The following is a 16,822-nucleotide window of genomic DNA, read 5'->3' as shown; positions in this document are numbered from 1 at the left end:
TTGGAGTCATCAGGTTCGTGGCAGTCCTTTCAAATAAGGGCTTGCTAAACAGTATCAGATCTTACTTGAGTGGCAGAGATGCTTATGCAGAGTCTGTCATGCAGCACAGCTCTCCACAGACTGATATCACTGACAGCAGGAGTGCATAGTGACTGTCAAGTGCTCCAGTCACACTGGGAAACAGAAGGTAAAAATTCAGGGGATCACAGTTCCAATGAGCTGAAACAGCCTCTTGCAACAAGTTCCAATGAGCTGAAGCAGCCTCTTGCATGCACACCAGAGAACCACTTCCATGCCCTTTTCATCCACTTCATGTCTGTCAATAGGCTGGACAGAACAACACCAGTGGAAAAAGCAGATCTCACAAATGGTTAATTTAAAAAGCAAACCAAATTAAGGGACTGATTAGGAAGACAAAACTTGTTGCTTATTTTACCCACATTATTACTTTATCACATGATTCTTCGTTGTTCCTGTCATAACATTACCCACCAGGAAGCAGGTGGCTGAAAGATCAAGCAAGCAACTTGCAAAAAAGAGTCCAGGATAGTCAATGGTAGAGATGGAGCAAGCAGGTGGCAAGGAGGTCCTGAGGCTTTCAGTAAGCCTATTCACAGGAGAGGACTCAGTATGAAAAAGGCTGGGGAAAGAGGGAGAGAATGGTACTTCTGAAGTATGAAAAGGGGAAGCATGTTATTTTTTGGAGTTTAAAGGTGGGCTGTAAAATAAAAAAACATGCATGTTTTTTTAAACAGCCAGAAAGCAAACTTCACTCCACAGAGATCTTAAGGCTGCAGTTTGAAGTCAATACTCCTATTAACATCTATTCAGCCCATGCATCCAGCATTCTGGTCCTGTTGACACTTCCACAGCTCAAGTCCGATGCTGTGGCCTAATGATATTCCTGCTGCAGGAATATCTCTCACCAGCCATCAGTTTTCTGCTCATCGTATTCCCACTGACTATCTCTGCATCTTCTCCTTTCTGCCTTGTGGGCCTTGACCACGTGCCCTGCACTGGGTCATCTCTTTTGAAGCCCTTCACAGATCCTGTTTTGCCACAGATGATCTACGTTAATATTTCTTTCCCATTACCCCTCTGGAGAGTCTTACTCATTTTAAAAGATCACCATTTGAAAAGAGTTGAGTTATCTAGCTTACCTCTCCCCCAAATGTATCATTGTTGTTGGAAGTATCCCTTTCAATACCCCTAAACCTTTCCTTTCTGTCTTATATCAGCAGATTCTAAAAGCCCATAAACACTAGTTCCCCTTATCTCATACTACAATAGCTGCTGTCTATAAATACACACAATATGACAAAAGAAGTTGTATTGGCACGTATTTATTCAGATATTGCTGCAGAACAAACAATGACTGTGGCATCATTTGCAGTGCCAGGGATCTAATTTTTAGGTCAGAAAGACTTCAATTTAGTAGTGTAAGACTCCAGAATATGTGATCATTCTGCAGAATTGCAGCTTCAAACCGTTTCCTGCAGATATGGCAGAATCACTAATATTCAATGTCATTTGCTGAAAGTGTAAGGCAACCGAAGCATGGCCATCTGTAATTATAAAGATTGTCCTGTCAGTAGAAGAAAAACATGATTCATACATCACTATCATCTCACAAAAATTATTCCTCACTCATCCATGAATGAAATGGGAATTTCACCTCAGTGAAAGTCCCCAAATCATAAGCCAGAATGTACCTCCTGTCTTTCCGTCATTAAAAAGTACATCTTTCAGGCTGTGCTGCATCCAATTCTTAAAATAAGCTTTTAGCTGTACATTTCAATATTACCATATGACTGTACCATAAGTGAATAACTACCTAATACCTACTTCTCCTGTCTCTGTCTGGAATGAAGCTTTCAGCTCAGTCATACCATGGAAACTTGTGGACTGCAGAATACCAAAGTCTTGTTCCAAGCAGATAAGTCTGAATTATGACTAGTAAATCCCTTTCTACAAGGCAAAAGATTATCTTCTAGAAACTTTTTATAACCATTCTCAGTTATCAACACACACAAGCAGACTTTTATGTACTGTCTCCAAAAGAGCCTTATGCCACAGCCACCAGGGTAATTCTTATTTATCAAGGCACTGGAAAATACCCACACCCCTACAGCTCCTAATTTAAGATACTAACTGGTGTGAGATTTGTTGACACTTTTTCAAGTATGAGATTTTTAGGCAAAGCTTGTGTGGTACATCTCTAGGAAACTGATTATTAAGGTTGAGAGTCTTTTATGTGCAGTGAGGTTATCAGCAAAGTAGTCGCAATCCACAGGAATAAGAGATTAAAAAAAAAAAAAAAAACCTTAAGGTCAAAGTCTGGACTATTCAGGGCAGGCACTACTCAACTTGTTACTCTAGATATTTCGCCAAAATAAGTGAAATCATTTCCTCTCCAAAAATACCTCATGCTAATGTCCAGGGTTTTAAGCCATCTGGAAGGATGCAGCAACAGATGACACCTCAGTGTTCATGAAATGCTTCCTCCACTGGAGCACCTGGCCACCATCAGCGTGCAAGGAGTAGTATTTCTGAGAATATACAGAAGAGTGAAAAGCTAATACGGGAAAATAGGGATAGACCACTAAAAAGAAGCAGTTGCTAAATGTCTTGTATTTTGCATAAGCACTAGAGGAAATAATAACCAGTGGAAATTACCAAGAAAATATTTAGATATTTCCACAGTGCCTGTGATAGGCATAGATTCCTATTCAGATGTTTCAGATTTTGATAGAATGAACATTGTTTGCCTCTAAGTTTCTGATCTCCTTCAAGTCATTTCCATAGGGTATCAAACCAACAGTTCTACCCATGATCTAAATTTGTTACCCTATGCTTTTGTGTTGCCCCCTGGAAGCTACCAAAGTGCTCAGGAGTTTCCATCTCTGTCTGCCCTGTAATTGCAAAAGAAATCTCCGCTTCTCCCCACCTCTGGCACAGATTAAAGCCTGAACATCTGTTCCTGACATCTAACTGTAGCAAGAGACAGAGTTGGTTGAAAACTACTTCTTGCTTTAGTCCTGGATGACAAGCAAGATTTCAGAAGCATATGAGGAGCTGGTGTTCTGTGTACTCTCTGACACACCAAATTCCGGCACATCATCATCAGAGGGCATTGCAATGGGTAACTACAGTTCAGAGGAGAGGAAGGCCAGGAGAATAAAGTGAAGCAAAATAGTTTAAACAAACTTCATATCCTAAATGAATGTCTTGCATCATCTCTGTCTGTTATGAAGTTAATATATTTTTGTTGTTGCTGTTAATATTATTTAGGGAAAGGAAATGCCTGTTGAGACACTAATAAAAGCTATACAGTCATACTTCTGTATCTAGGGCATTTTCAGACATGCTAGCTCATTTGTTAATGAGCTGATAAGAATTCCTTGTACAGATGTTTTTCCAGATAGACAGCACCTCTGTGTTGAGCTTGGAAAGGCACTGGAACACTTTGCAACGTTAGTTAAAAAAAAAAAAAAAAAAAAAGCTACTGTTTGCTTTTATAGAAAAACACCCCCATTGGAGTATCCTTGTTACCTAAAGGCAATCGTGATTGTGGCTTCATTTTCAGCAACATAAAAGGGAATGTTGCAACGAATGGTTTGGGGATATTAAATCCCTCTTTCTGTCCTGAAGAATTTCAACCAATAATAGTATAATAAAACAGTATAATAGAACAATAAAAAAATAAGCTGATGTGTACTGTGCAATGAAGCATAAGAATAGCTCAAGACTCATCAGAATGTGATCTGACCTTCTAGATAACTTTAAAGCATTTCCACCAAGATATGTATTTTCTGTACATCACATTTTAACAGTTCAATGGGAGGATCTCAGATGAAATAGCATGCACTGTGACATAGGCTTCATTGTGCAAGGCACAGAATCCCAAACTGAAAAAGCAGCAATTCTTCAGCGGAGATCATAGCTTTTTGTTCCACTTTCATTGACAGAAATAGAAAATAAAGATGTTGTACTTTTATTACATCTACCAAAAGAATGCAACATCTTTGTGTCAACAGTCATAAAAGTCAGAGACCATCAGGGTTCTACCCTGCAAAAAAATACAACCAGTTGTTACTTTTTTTTTTTTTTTTTAAAGAAAAACTCATTCCTGTACAATGACTGACCATCCAAACCTTTTGACTTCTAATTTTCAAGCTTTTCAAAATCACAATTTTTGGTAAAATGACAGTCAGGTTCTGCCTTCTCCAAGATACTGGACTGTGTTTAACTTGTTTTGCTGCTGAACTCTTCAGTACTTTTATGGCATTTCAAAGAAACGATTCTTTACACATAGCTTTATCTTATACCCTGCTTGATGATTCACTAATACTTGCTATTTAACTCCATTTTTAGATCAGTCAGGACTGGATTAAGGCAAAACATTCTCAGATAAAGGTCCTGAGTGTGAAATTGGTGCCAAAAGCATAGTACATGGTCCCTGATAAAAAGCCCTTGTAGTCATTCTGCAAGTATTTTTGTCGGTTTATTCTTAATGGTTTTATGGAAGCTGTTCGCTCTTCTGTTGATTTCATTTTACAGGTTCTGTGTTTCTAATAAGGATCTTCTAGCCTTCTGTGATCCTTTGAAAATCCTTTGTTCTGATACTTTTCTTTAGTGCTAAATCTGGTTTGCTATAGCTCTTTATTGTGGGAATACCTTATTCTGGAATTAGCACTTCATGTTTATGGCACTGAATGGCACAGTGACACCTATGAGCCAGGGGCATCCTGATCAAATAATATATATTAAGCAAGCACGATAGCAGGAAAGAGGAAGCTGAAGATAGAAACACGCTATATCAATATTGCATGACCTAACAAAACAGGCTGCACAAGTCAATATTAGTTTGACAAGAGGGAGAAGGAATGGAAGACTGTTCACTCCTCATTAGTAAACTTATACATGCTAAAATCCAAAACTTTATGATATGGAGGTCTAAGGTTCGTCTAGTAAAGTGAGTTTACATAGACGTGCATGAACACTCATACACAGATATCCCCAGAAATCCATTTTGACTTTAAACATAGATTTGATTTTAAACATAGATTTTTGGCTCAGAGGCTAATGCCAGCACAGAAATCTTGGGGTTTTTTTTGACCATGGGGCGCTTTACTCGGCACCGGGCCTGATGGCCGCAGAGGGGTCCCTATCTCTAAGGGGAAAACGGATCCTGGGCCAGGAGCTGGCAGGGCTCATTGAGAGGGCTTTACACTAGGTAAGATGGGGGATGGGGCTGAAACAAGGCTTGTTGGAGCTGTGACAGAGGGAACAATGGCAAGGCCGGGGGATAAGGCAATGGCCCAGCTGAAGTGCATCTACACCAATGCACGCAGCATGGGTAAGAAACAGGAAGAGCTGGAAGCCATCGTGCAGCAGGCAGGCTACGACTTGGTTGCCATCATGGAGACGTGGTGGGACCAGTCTCATGACTGGAGTGCTGCAATGACTGGCTATAAGCTCTTCAGAAGGGACAGGCAGCACAGAAGGGGTGGTGGTGTGGCTCTCTATATTAGAGAGTCTTTCGATGTTGTGGAACTCGAGGCTGGGAATGACAAGGTTGAGTCCCTTTGGGTTAGGAGCAGCGGGAAGGCCAACAAGGCTAGCGTCCTGGTCGAGGTATGTTATAGACCGCCAAACCAGGATGAGGAGTTCTACAGGCAGCTGACAGAAGTTGAAAAATCATCGGTGCTTGTTCTTGTGGGGGACTTCAACTTCCCTGACATATCCTGGAAGCACAACACAGCCCAGAGAAAGCAGTCTAGGAGGTTTCTGGAGAGCGTGGAAGATAGCTTCCTGACGCAGCTGGTTAGTGAGCCTACCAGGGGAGGTGCCCCGCTAGACCTTCTCTTCACAAACAGAGAAGGACTGGTGGGAGATGCGGTGGTCGGAAGCTGTCTTGGGCAGAGTGACCACGAAATGGTGGAGTTCTCTATTCTTGGCGAGGCCAGGAAGGGGACCAGTAAAATCGTTGTATTGGACTTCTGGAGGGCTGACTTTGAGCTGCTCAGGACACTGGTTGGTAAAGTCCCTTGGGAGGCGGTTCTGAAGGGCAGAGGAGTCCAGGAAGGCTGGGCGCTCTTCAAGAAGGAAATCTTAATGGCGCAGGAGCGGTCTGTCCCCACGTGCCCAAAGATGAGCTGGTTTGGGAAAAGACTGGCCTGGCTCAACAGAGAGTTGCAGCTTGAGCTTAGGAGAAAAAAGAGGGTTTATAATCTTTGGAAAAAAAGGGCAGGCCACTGAGGAGGACTATAAGGATGTTACGAGGCTGTGCAGAGACAAAATTAGAAAGGCCAAAGCTCATCTGGAGCTCAATCTGGCTACTGCCGTTAAAGACAACAAAAAATCTTTTTACGAATACATCAACACAAAATGGAGGACTAAGAAAAACCTCCATCCTTTACTGGATGCAGGGGGAAACCCTGTTACAAAAGATGAGGAAAAGGCGGAGGTGCTTAATGCCGTCTTTGCCTCAGTCTTTAGCGGCAATACCGGTTGTTCTCTGGATACCCAGTACCCTGAGCTGGCGGAAGGGGATGGGGAGCAGGATGTGGCCCTCACCATCCACGAGGAAATGGTTGGTGACCTGCTACGGCACTTGGATGTGCACAAGGCGATGGGGCCGGATGGGATCCACCCAAGGGTACTGAGAGAACTGGAAGAGGAGCTGGCCAAGCCCCTATCCATCATTTATCAGCAGTCCTGGCTATCGGGGGAGGTCCCAGCTGACTGGCGGCTAGCAAATGTGACGCCCATCTACAAGACGGGCCGGAGGGCAGACCCGGGAAACTACAGGCCTGTCAGTTTGACCTCAGTACCAGGAAAGCTCATGGAGCAGATCCTCTTGAAAGTCATCATGCAGCACTTGCAGGACAAGCAGGCGATCAGGCCCAGTCAGCATGGGTTTATGGAAGGCAGGTCCTGCTTGACAAACCTGATCTCCTTCTATGACAAAGTGATGCGCTGGGTGGATGAGGGAAAGGCTGTGGATGTGGTCTACCTTGACTTCAGCAAGGCTTTTGACACCATCTCCCACAGCATTCTCCTCAAGAAACTGGCTGTTCTTCGCTTGGACTGGCACACGCTTCGTTGGGTTAGAAACTGGCTGGATGGCCGGGCCCAAAGAGTTGTGGTAAATGGAGTCAAATCCAGTTGGAGGCCAGTCACTAGTGGCGTTCCCCAGGGCTCGGTGCTGGGGCCAGTCCTCTTTAACATCTTCATCAATGATCTGGACGAGGGCATTGAGTGCACCCTCAGTAAGTTTGCAGATGACACCAAGCTATGAGCGTGTGTCGATCTGCTTGAGGGTAGGAAGGCTCTGCAGGAGGATCTGGATAGGCTGCACCAATGGCCTGAGGCCAACTGTATGAAGTTCAACAAGGCCAAGTGCCGGGTCCTGCACCTGGGGCGCATTAACCCCAAGCAGAGCTACAGGCTGGGAGGGGAGTGGTTGGAGAGCTGCCAGGCAGAGAAGGACCTGGGAGTGATGGTTGATAGTCGGCTGAATATGAGCCAGCAGTGTGCTCAGGTGGCCAAGGCGGCCAACAGCATCCTGGCTTGCATAAGAAGCAGTGTGACCAGCAGGGCTAGGGAAGTGATCGTCCCCCTGTACTCGGCTCTGGCGAGGCCGCACCTCGAGTACTGTGTTCAGTTTTGGGCCCCTCGCTACAAGAAGGACATCGAGGTGCTTGAGCAAGTCCAGAGAAAGGTGACAAAACTGGTGAGGGGCCTGGAGAACAAGTCCTACGAGGAGCGGCTGAGGGAGCTGGGCTTGTTCAGCCTGGAGAAGAGGAGGCTCAGGGGCGACCTTATTGCTCTCTACAGGTACCTTAAAGGAGGCTGTAGTGAGGTGGGGATTGGTCTGTTCTCCCACGTGCCTGGTGACAGGACAAGGGGGAATGGGCTTAAGTTGCGCCAGGGGAGTTTTAGGTTGGATGCTAGGAAGAACTTCTTTACTGAAAGAGTTGTTAGACATTGGAACAGGCTGCCCAGGGAGGTGGTGGAGTCACCATCCCTGGAAGTCTTCAAAAGACGTTTAGATGTAGAGCTTAGGGATATGGTTTAGTGGGGACTGTTAGTGTTAGGTCAGAGGTTGGACTTGAAGATCTTGAGGTCTCTTCCAACCTAGAAATTCTGTGATTCTGTGATAGATGAAAATAGAAAAATGCTAGCATGTATGCATGACCTCTTGGTACACATGAATCTTACAGTGGAATAGGTACTTCTTTTAAATGCCTCCAGACAACTTGGAATCTGACCCCACATGGAGGTAGAAAGTGTATTTGTTTTAGTTATGAAAAGAAATCTCAAGTTCCTCAGCTGCAATATGTTCTTTACCATGGAGACAAGCATTCTGCTCAGTGCCTATTTTCCTGTCCCCTCATATCTTAGCTGAGCTCTTTTTCTTCAGCTGGTTGGGTAGAGCTTCTCTACAAATCAGTGCCCTTCTAGGATACATATGGAGTTTTTATGAAGAAGGAGAAAGTACAAGAGAAAGAACTCTGCTTGGTTAATTTAAAAATATTTGGAAATATGACTTGCAATCTGAGAAGGTGCAAAAATGTTTTCTCTCAACCCAATTGCTGACACAGATTTCAAGTCTACACTGAAAGACAGTCAGCACACTTCCTTTTAAATTACACTGAGTCAGAGTTTTGCTAGGGAGGACATGGTTGTTTTCTCTCTTGTTATCCTAAAGTTCCTCCTCTTCTTCAGTCAGATTTTGGCCAAGCTTTTCTTTGTTTACACAGAACTAATTAGTTTCTTCTTTAAATTGCAGTTTCATGGAGAACTGTCATTGCTTTGTCACTATGGCAAAATGATTTAGAGAAGTGCACACAGGTCTTTTGCCAACTGTAGCGAAGCGTCTTTTGAAGCTGAGTCATTGTTCATATAGCTCAGGCACACAAAGGCATACTAAAACCTTTTATTTTGATTCCCAGTGCTCTGATGCCAGAAGCACCTGTGAACAGTGCTCTGATGCCAGAAGCACCTGTGAACAGTAGTTGCCATTAACCAACTGTGTCTGATAAGTAGTAGGATAAGAAGCATTTAAAGTTTGTTGTGTTTTTTTTTTTAATTTGCATTTATGCATAAACCAAGCTGCAGTGGTTAAACTGCAATTTTTTGAAGTCATACCTCATTTGCATGGCACAATAGAAATAAATCATTATCCTTTAACATGTATTAGACATAAAGCTTACGTCTAGTCATTCATTTGATAAAACAGAAATTTAACCGCACACATAAGCCAATATCATGAGTAACTATTTTTCTATTATTTCTGACAATCAAAATTTCTAAAGAAGCATTACACTTGGGAAGACTAAAGAATATAGAATCTAAGTGATTCACTCAGCCACAGACTATATAACAGCCAGGCATGGGGGCCAGTTCAAATAAAGTCTAGCCAGCAATCCACACACTGTGTGCTGTCACATGATTTGCAACTCCTGTGCTAAGGGGAAAAAAAAAAAAAAAAAAAGGTATTTTAGCTTTACAGCACCACTTAACAAGCTTCTCCTCTGTTGGTACTGTCTGGAAGTATACTGAATCTCTCACTCTCTTTTTTAATAAGTTATTCTTTTTCAACACTTTAACCTTAGAGATAATGTTTACAAAAAGATGGTTGAATTAGAGATGTATAAATAAGATGCTTATGGAAAATAAGAGAACCCAGTCTATGGTCTAGGGTGAGAGTATCTACAGTGGTAGTGAGACACGTCACAAAAGCGCTGACGCAAAGATGATGTGCATAAGGTCTCACTTTCCCATTCCAACCTCAGGGAAGGCCCAGAAGGTAAACAGAGGTTCCCCTCAAAGGAGATTCAAAAAGAAGAAAAAAAAAAAAGATCTCTAAATAGATTATTTGCTTAGGAGAAATAAACATTTTGACCCTTTTACCAGAGCAATGTATGTGAAGAAAAAAAAAAACATTTTGATGGAAATGATTAATTAAAAAAAATAAAAGCATTTTGTACATATTGTCTAACTTGCTCACTCCAACTGCTACACAGCTACCTGAAAATCATCTCTGATCATTTTCAGCAATGCCACAAAACTAGTATACAGCTATTTAAAAGGCATGGTAGCCAGAGGGCCATTCTAACAAGTTTCTCAGCCAGGACAAACAGAGATATGAAATTTCCAGAAGGATTACAAGATGAAAGATTAACCAAAATCTAGTTCCCTTTCTCTTGACTACGTGGTTAAAAAAAAAAAAAAATTGTTTTGCACTGCCATTGGGAGTCTGGAAAAAATATCTGATTCCTAGTTTTGATACGTATTTGCTTCCCCATTCTTTGCTTTCAGTCAGTAATTCAGCTTTACAGAAAATGACAACCAAACTTAGAAATACAAAGGGTAAAAATAAAAAAATAAAAATAAAATAAAAACCCACCCAGAGCACAACACAACTTCCAAGATACGGTTAGGGAGATTTTATCAATATTTGAGCAAGAACAATTATAGTCACACTCAGAAGAGCTACAACACTTTTGCCACAGAATTATCTATGCTCCTGAAATGAACTCAAGACATGTTCACTTGAATCTTTCAAAACAGTGTCAAATATTGTTTCAGAACACCTATAGGCACTGCAGTTCCTAAAGGTTAAATAAAATCATTGTGGAAAACACAATAGAAATAACGTACAAAGTATTTAAGTTTCAAAAGAGAATTCTTAAATGATCAAATGGCAACACTTTTGTGCAGTTTCCAAACTTTGAACTGAAGGACATGGGGCTTCAGATCTTACCAGCCTGTATCACACATCTCCAGAGCCTGTTTCTTCACTTACCAACTAAATTAATTTGTTTGAGTAGGACCTGGGGAAGTTTTACTGTCATTAAGCTCCCACACAGGGCAAAGATGCAATCAATTCTGCTTCAGCTCTCAACTTCAATCTGCCACCAAGCACAAAACTTCACAAGTCACACATTCCTCAACTTTGAAATGTAAAGATACTCACTGTCCATCTCATTTTTTGTTTTTCAGATAAATAACTCAAATTTTAGATCTGGGCTTTCAAGTCCAAGCACAGATCAGAAAGTCACCAAGGCATCATCCAAACCTTCCACTTACTGGTACAATTAGAGAGTCAAAAATCTGACAAAGGAAAAAAAAAAAAAAAAAGTCCTATTCGTGTTTTCTTGCAAATGAGAAATACTTGAAGTATCTGCTTCTGGGCATCCAAACTGTTCACACTTGACCACAGGCTAGAATTTACTGACATTCCCATTCCTCAACTAAGATGTTTGAAGATATTTTAAATTTACTTCACTCAAAGCTGAGTTACACGCAGTCAGTGTAACTGCTGGTTAGGTTAAAGCAGCTGGTTTTACCCTGAAAAAGATGAGAGTCAGTAAGATCAGTCCACTCTCATGGTAGGACCAGGATTAACTAGCAAGAGGTTTCACAATGTCCTCAAAACAACTGCATTTTAAACTATCTTGGGTGCTTGTAAAGATGATTAATTTCTACCCTCAAATCTGGATTCAAATTAATAGAGCTTAATATGGTTTATCTGACACTGGCAATGGACATGTGTACAGGCACACTGACTCATTATTCCACAGTACCATGATGAAGTGTACAAGACCTCACAGCTTAAACTTCAATTTTCCAATGAAGTTTAATGACTAAGTTTAATTAACATACCATGTAATTTAGAAATTGTAAAAGCAAGAGAATGGTTGCAACAGAAGAGAAAGTGGCAGAGGCGTAAGCACATCCAAATGAAGTTCCAGGTGGGACAAGACCAGCTTATAAAATTCATGAGGATTGAAAAGGCTTGAATACGCAGGAGTGAAGGCCATAGAGAAAACTAGGAGAAAGAAAGCATCTCCCATTAGACAGTGGTAGGAAGTCTTAGAATACCATCAAAGAAAGGAAAGGGGAAGCAGTTGAGAGGGGACCACAAGGACTGCCAGGAGCACAGCAGAAGCCCACCACAAAATTTGGAATTCTCATTGTCCTGAAAATTCCAGTGTTTTGGCACAAAACAGAGTTTGTGTTCCAAATTGGAGCAACATTGAGGAATATTGATAATTCTCTCTGAATTTCTTCCCCACTTCTTTCCAAGGGAACAAAGAAAACAGTTTAAAAGTTTATTTAAAAAAAAAAAAATCCACATTATCTTCAAACCTGGGTGATTTGTGATAAGTCTTCTCTCACTCCAGAGAAATTAACGTCAACCCAAGCTGCTCCCTGCCATGGACCATAAATCTAGGAGACATGAAAGCCACCATTTGAGCAAAGTATGTAATGCTTTAAGGAATTTTGGAGCTTTGAAGATTATGTTGGGTTCCACAGCTAAGGGGAGCTGCCCTGTATTCCTGTATCTCCACTGAACTGAGAAAGCAAGAATAAGCAAGGAATACTGCAGTAAACACCTTCCTCAAAGCACACACATACAGCAAAAAGGGTAGGATTTTTGCCTCATATAGATGAACCATTGCTGAAAAACAGCCCCCAAAAGTTCCTGGTCTTCTGGCAAGGAAAACAGCCAGCAGTACCTCCTCTGTAACAGAAGGCTCAGTATGCTCTGGTGTGCAACCCACAAATACTAGCAGGATGCAAAAGACTCTCCATTAACAAAAAAAAAAAAAAAAAAAAAAAAAAACACAAATCCTTGATGTATCCTTCCATATGCCACCCTGGCCTGCATCGCTGAGATGGACTTTCTCAGCCACAGCTGGGGTCTCTGCACTACTGCCATCAGCAAAGGGAGAACTGGCTTACCAATGTTAGTGCTGCATGCCCCTTCTCCAGTCTCTGAGAATCACACACTCCACAAACACAAAATCAGAGGACTGTAGTCAAAACCTGCCTTCCAAATACCTTCCAAATATACATTAAGACATATCACACTGCTTCCAAATGCAACTGCTAGTAATAAACTGAAAGAAACTTTTTAAGACCAATTCACTTAATTCCAGCATGTTACCTTGACATCAGAAAGCCCATGTACACAGGCACAATATTCCAAATGCTTCATTTATTATTTTTTGTTTTATTATTATTATTTTATTTTATTTTTTAAGAAAATGTACTTTATTTTGCCTTTGGGGTTCATTTCCTTCCCCCTTGTTCCTGCCTTTTTTCTTCCTTTTTGTTTTGCCACATTCCTGAATATGCTGGATGAAGCTCACCACCAGTGGTACCATTTTGCATGCAAAGATTCATCTTCCTCCTGTTCGTTATTCATTAACAGCACAGAGAGCTATGCCTTTGACTGCTACTTTTTGTGGTGTTTTTTTTTTTTTAAGCCCTGTTTTGTGAAACAGAGTCTAGAGTGAAAAGGATTCATCAAAGTCATCATTATTCCACATTTATCTGCAGTGAACTATCTTTCTCATCTATTATCCCTTAAATGATCTAAAGCCTCCTATCTGCTGTGCTCCTCTTCATTATCTGCTGTTCCTCTCTCATCCGTTTCTCACCAGCACTGCCTTTGTTCTCTGCCTTTCATTTTTTGCACCAAATATCAATACTGCTCACAGTGATCTAGAGGTTCACAACGAGAAGTCACACAAATGATTTGCTAAACATGATGCAGATCACAAAAAAGACTTTATGCTCCTTGTTTGGATAGTGTTATTATTCAAACTGAACTCCGCTCTGCAGTAAATGCCCTGGCTGCTCCCTTACCTTCCAGTGTTTTTCTCCAGGAGCACTCAGGAAATGGCACTGCTATGCAATAACTAATGACAGAGAGAGATATGACTTTCATGTATCCCTATCTTCATCTCTCTCCTCCTTGTTTAATGCTACACACACTTTACTGTGTGACACTTTTTAATTTAATATGTTGAACAGCATATATACATTGCACTGACATTTATTTCTCTATAGCCCTGACATCATATATTAGCCATGGGTGAATTGCCCTTATCATTCATTTATTAGCCTTTTAGAAGATGCCTCTCTTTGAATTCATAAGCTAGTCGTAGTTTTTATCAGCATTCAGCAAAATTACCACTGTGGTAAAAGGCAAATGACTGAAATAATCAAGTTTAGTATGCTCACAGCATTCTGCTGTTTCATAGCAAGAACTTCATGCAGTTGATCAGTCATCAGGTAGGCACTAGCTCTCACACACCTAATGGAGCTAACTTGCCTCTGAACATTGCTGGAATGGGAATTTCCAGTCCTCGGGTTGCTAATAAGATTGAAGGATCGCAGTGTTTCCTTTCTATGCCTTTTCTGTAAAGCTACACATGAAATATATGTATGAAATACAGCCCAACCCACCAGAGGAAAAGCATAAAGAATATGTTATAGGAAAGATCGTTCTAGGCAAAATAAAAAGCATATCAGCACCTGTAATACTGGCTTCAGAGACCATGGTTCCCATTCAGTCATAACCAAGACACAAGTATTTGGATTACAGCAAACAGACCTATACTGCAAACCCTTGACTGTTCTCAGGTGGTTTCACACTGATAGACAGCTAAGCTTCTCCACGCCACTTTCTCACTTCCCCTCCTCAATAGTCCAAGGGGAGAAAATACGATGAAAAAAAAGCTCAAGGGTTGAGATAAGGACAGGGAGATTACTCAGCAATTATCACCACTTGCAGAACAGAATCAGCATAGGGAGATTAATGCAATTCATTGCCTATTGATAACAGACCAGAGCAGTGAGAAAATAAAATGCCCAGAGAAGTTGTAGATGCCCCAGCCATGGATCTGTTCAAGGCTAAGTCAGATGGTGCTTTAGCCAACCTGATCTAGTGGGTGGCATCCCTGCCTATGGCAGGACGATTAGAACTAGATGATCCTTAAGGACCCTTCCAACTCAAGCCATTATATGAAAAATTAAAAACACCTTCCCCTCATCCACCCTCTTCTATGTCCTGTCCCCAAGAAGCACAGAGGAACAGGGAACGGTGGCTGCGGTCAGGCTCTGACACTTTGTCTCTGCCGCTCCTTCATGGTCACTCCCTGCCCCTGCTCCCATGGGGTCCCTCCCACAGAATGCCATCATCCCTGAACTGAGCCTGCAGGTGCTGCCCACAGGCAGCAGCTCTTCAAGAACTGCTCCAACGTGGTTCCACACCATAGGTCCATCCCCCAGGAGCAAACTGCTCCAGCACAGGTCCCCCACGGGTACCAGCTCTCCCCAGAGCCCCTGCTCTTGCATGGGCTCCTCTCCACGGGCTACAGCTCTGCCCAGGCACTGCTCCATGGGCCACAGCCTCCTCTAGGCCACATCTACCTGCTCCACCGGGGGCTCTATGCCTGGAGTACCTCCTGCCCTCCTTCTGCCACTGGCCTTGGGGTCTGCGGGGCTTGTTCTCATTCCTCTCTCTCCCAGCTGCTGTTCTGCATCAGTTTGTGGTTTTTTCTTTTTCTTTTTTTTTTTTTTTTTCCTCTTTCTTAAATCTGCTCTCTTGGAGGCCCAACCAACATCGCTCACTTGTTCAGCTCTGGCCAGCAGTAGGTCCCTTTTGGATCCAGATGGATCTGGCTCTGATCTGACATGGGCAGCTGCACTCTGTTCACAGAGGCCACATCAGCAACTTCCACTGATACCAAAAACCTTGCCACATAAGCCCGTTACAACTGGTTGCACTATCAGGGAAAGAAATAGCCACGTATCACTCCCTCTAGATTTTCAGACTAGAGCACTTGCTTTTTTACCTACTCTTATGTGTTTCATTCTGTTTTATGACTTCAGAATATTTCTGAAAACAAAACGTCAGTTACATCAGGAGAGTCTTAAAGTCATATAACAAACAAAGGAAATAGTTCTGCTTGAGAAAATTTTCCTGACCATTGGCACTTGGGTAATATCTTCTCATGACTCAAATTGACCAAAAAGGAAGAATTTTGTGTTCATTTTTGCCTTGCACCCAGCCCTTAGGATGTTTGCTAGACAGAGATGAAACACTCCCGCTGGTGTAAACAGCATTTTTCTGTCAGCCTTTTACTTACTAGTTGGACACAGTGACTGCAGTACAACTTCCCTAAAAAATCACAAAGAGCTTACCTGGGCATCTACCTGCTGTCCTCTTTGATTTTAGAGATTATAGGGAAGGGGGACAGTACAGAGAAGAACAGAAATGACACTACCGTATACTCACTGCAGAGCTACCTCAAAAAAAGGATGAAAATTACTAGATAGAATCGATCAGCTAACATACCTTACTTAAACTACTCTCACATTGAAGTTCACCAGGACAAAAACTGAAGACAAGTTTGATGGAAAAAAAAAATAGAGCACGTGCACACACCTAGCTAGAAAACCTATTCTATCAGATAACTAAGTGTACTCACATCAATATCTTAAATTATCTAACTGAATCATCACAATGACATTCAAATACTGGGATACAAAGAAAGGAAACCCAAAAGGAAACATCTAGCTGCACTAGTTACCCTATTTAATTACTTTCACTATCTAGAAGGGCTTTCACATGGATTCAACTACTTGCACAGAAGTGTCATGCTATCTTTTCCTGCCTGATAGTAGAGCTTATGATACTTTCACATCTTTCATTTGACCCTCTGGTCTTGCTGAAAATAGTAGGGGTGCTGTTCTCACCAGTGCTTGCTGAGTAAAGACAAACTGAGTCCTGTTTCTATACAGGAAGAAAAGCAATAAAACCCAATAAAGCATACTTCACTGTACATTTGTTCTCAAAACACTCAAGTCCTGAATCCACCTCACCCATATGTCTACTGCTACCTATTTGCCAGTCAGAAACAACCAGAGGTAAAACTTCTTTCCGCGTGTGTACATTTCATAGTACCAGAATGAGACATGCCCTGAAATACCAGCAGCAGAGGAAGCCAAGCAC

At 41.9% G+C, this 16,822-nt stretch overlaps 1 long non-coding RNA gene across 3 annotated transcripts in view; it reads right to left on the bottom strand.

Moving 5' to 3' along the window:
* Positions 1-16,822, bottom strand: part of LOC106014741 (uncharacterized) — a 125,791-nt gene that overhangs the window by 34,393 nt on the left and 74,576 nt on the right. The window contains exons 2-3 of one of the 3 annotated variants that reach the window (XR_005265022.2): positions 2,424-2,549; positions 1,343-1,565 (exon numbers count right to left, since the gene is read on the bottom strand). The exons of the other annotated variants lie outside the window; for them this stretch is intronic. This is a non-coding gene — a long non-coding RNA (uncharacterized lncRNA). Of the gene's footprint in view, positions 1-1,342; positions 1,566-2,423; positions 2,550-16,822 lie in introns of those variants that run through there. 3 annotated transcript variants of the gene reach the window in all.

The sequence above is a fragment of the Anas platyrhynchos genome, chromosome 3 (genome assembly GCF_047663525.1).
Source record: "Anas platyrhynchos isolate ZD024472 breed Pekin duck chromosome 3, IASCAAS_PekinDuck_T2T, whole genome shotgun sequence".
Classification (NCBI taxonomy): Eukaryota; Metazoa; Chordata; class Aves; order Anseriformes; family Anatidae; genus Anas; species Anas platyrhynchos.
The sequence above is the reverse complement of the archived record's forward strand: the minus strand, read 5'-3'. Positions and strand labels throughout refer to the sequence as shown.